The sequence below is a fragment of the Triticum aestivum genome, chromosome 4A, assembly GCF_018294505.1.
Source record: "Triticum aestivum cultivar Chinese Spring chromosome 4A, IWGSC CS RefSeq v2.1, whole genome shotgun sequence".
In the NCBI taxonomy this organism is placed as follows: Eukaryota; Viridiplantae; Streptophyta; class Magnoliopsida; order Poales; family Poaceae; genus Triticum; species Triticum aestivum.
Window position 1 is genome coordinate 351017246 of NC_057803.1, and position 2970 is coordinate 351020215.

A 2970-nucleotide genomic window follows, 5' to 3' on the forward strand; every position below is an offset into this window, starting at 1 on the left:
AAGATGCAAAGTAAAATAAAGGCAAAGTAAATAGCAAAGTAAATAACTAAGTGGTAGGAGATTGATATGATAAAGAGAGACCCGGGGGCCATAGGTTTCACTAGTGGCTTCTCCCGAGAGCATAAGTATTCTACGATGGGTGAACAAATTATTGTTGAGCAATTGGCAGAATTGAGCATAGTTATGAGAATATCTAGGTATGATCATGTATATAGGCATCACGTCCGAGACAAGTAGACCGACTCCTGCCTGCATCTACTACTATTACTCCACTCATCGACCGCTATCCAGCCTGCATCTAGAGTATTCAGTTAAAAACAGAGTAACACATTAAGCAAGATGACATGAGAGGGATAGACTCATGCAATATGAAGAAAACCCCATCTTGTTATCCTCGATGGCAACAATACAATACGTGCCTTGCTGCCCTTACAGTCACCGGGAAAGGACACCACAAGATTGAACCCAAAGCTAAGAACTTCTCCCATTGCAAGAAAGATCAATCTAGTAGGCCAAACCAAGCTGATAATTCGATGAGACATGCAAAGATAACCAATCATACATAAAAGAATTCAGATAAGATTCAAATATTATTCATAGATAGACTTGATCATAAACCCACAATTCATCGGTCTCAACAAACACACCGCAAAAGGAAGATTACATCAAATAGATCTCCACAAGAGAGGGGGAGAACATTGTATTGAGATCCAAAAAGAGAGAAGAAGCCATCTAGCTACTGACTATGGACCCATAGGTCTGAAGTAAACTACTCACACTTAATCAGAGATGCTATGGTGTTGATGTAGAACCCCTTCATGATCGATGCCCCCTCCGACGGAGCTCCGGAACAGGCCCCGAGATGGGATCTCGGGGATACTAAAAGTTACGGTAGTGGAATTAGGGTTTTGGCTCCGTATCCAATCGTTTGGGGGTACGTGGGTATATATAGGAGGAAGAAGTACATCGGTGAAGCAACAGGGGCCCCACGAGGGTGGAGGGCACGCCTGGGGGGTAGGCGCGCCCCCCTACCACGTGGCCTCCTGTTACGTGGCTTGACATAGGGTCCAAGTCTCCTGAGTTGTATTCGGTGAGAAAATCACATTCCCAAAGGTTTCATTCCGTTTGGATTCCGTTTGATATTCCTTTTCTTCGAAACCGTAAAACAGGCAAAAAACAACAATTCTGGGCTGGGCCTCCTGTTAATAGGTTAATCCCAAAAATAATTTAAAAGTGAATAATAAAGCCCAATAATGTACAAAACAGTAGATAATATAGCATGGAGCAATCAAAAATTATAGATACATTGGAGACGTATGAACAACTTGCTGAGCTGCCGGTCCTTGCTGCTCTAGTTGAGAAAGAGCCACTGTTGTTATACGTGGCCGCCAACTCACGAGCTGTTAGTGTAGCTATTGTGGTGGAGCACAAGGAGACTGGCAAGGAACATCTGGTTCAATGGCCGGTTTACTACATTAGTGAGATGTTAATTGAATCCAAGCAACGATATCCACATTGGCAGAAGCTCGTATATCGGGTGTTTATGGCAAGCCGGAAGCTTAAACATTATTTTCAGGGTCATCCAATCACTGTGGTCAGCTCTACTCCTTTGGGAGACATCATTCAAAACAGAGAATCCACTGGACGAGTCGCCAAGTGGGCCATTGAGCTTGGGTCTCATGGGTTGAAGTACGTACCACGTACTGCGATCAAATCTCAAGCATTGGTTGACTTCATTAATGACTGGACGGAGATGCAGATGCCAGAAGAGAAACCATACAACACATACTGGAGTATTCATTTTGATGGGTCCAGACAGTTGGAAGGCTCAGGGGCTGGAGTTGTTTTAACCTCTCCTCGAGGTGACAAAATTTGTTATGTGTTACGGCTGATGTTTCCTTGCACTAACAATGCAGCGGAGTATGAAGCCTTGCTCCATGGTCTTCGAGTGGCAAAATAGATGAGTTTGAGCCGGGTCAGATGTCTTGGCGACTCAGATTTAGTGGCTCAACAGGTGTCAGGCAAGTGGGATTCCAAGGATCCTCTCATGGCGGCTTATCGCCGGGAGGTTGATGCTCCTGCAGGGCATTTTAAAGGTTATCAGGTGGAGCACACTGACCATAGGAAGAACGAAGCGGCTTATGCTTTAAGCCGGTTGGGGTCTCAGCGTAAGCCGGTACCACCTAACACCTTTTTGGATGTTTTGCATAACCCGTCTGTCAAGTTGCCCACAGAAGAAGATTTAGTCGTTCCTGACCCGGAGGCGCAATTGGTGGCGGCTCTTTATGTCATCCTAGATTGGACAATGCCGTTCTTGTTTTACATGACCCGGGGAGAGTTGCCAGCGGATGAGACTCTAGCTCGACAAATAACCCGGCGGTCTAAGTCAATGACGATTTCAGATGGAGAACTATACCATCGCAACGTCTCTGGAGCGTTTCAGCGGTGTGTTTCCCCCAAAGAAGGCCAAGAAATACTTCGTGAGATCCATGAAGGCGATTGTGGTCATCATGCCGGGTCAAAATCTCTGGTGGCCAAGGCTTTTCGTCATGGTTTTTACTAGTTGACGGCTCACGCTGATGCAGAGATTTGGTCAGCAGATGTGATGGATGTCAAAAGTTCGCATGATGAGCACATGTGCCGGCTCAAGAGCTCCGGATGATTCCAATCACTTGGCCGTTTGCAGTCTGGGGGCTTGACATGGTTGGACCTTTTAAAAGGTCTAAGGATAAAAATACACATCTCTTGGTGGCAGTTGATAAATTCACTAAGTGGGTTGAGGCGGAGCCAGTAAGTAAGTGTGACGCGGCCACGATGGTTCAATTCATGAAAAAGGTGATCTTCCGTTTTGGTTTTCCACACAACATTATCACATACAATGGCACTAATTTATCCCAAGGGGCTATGGAGGAGTTTTGTCAACATGAACATATTCGGCTTGATGTTTCTTCCGTAGCTCATCCCCAATCT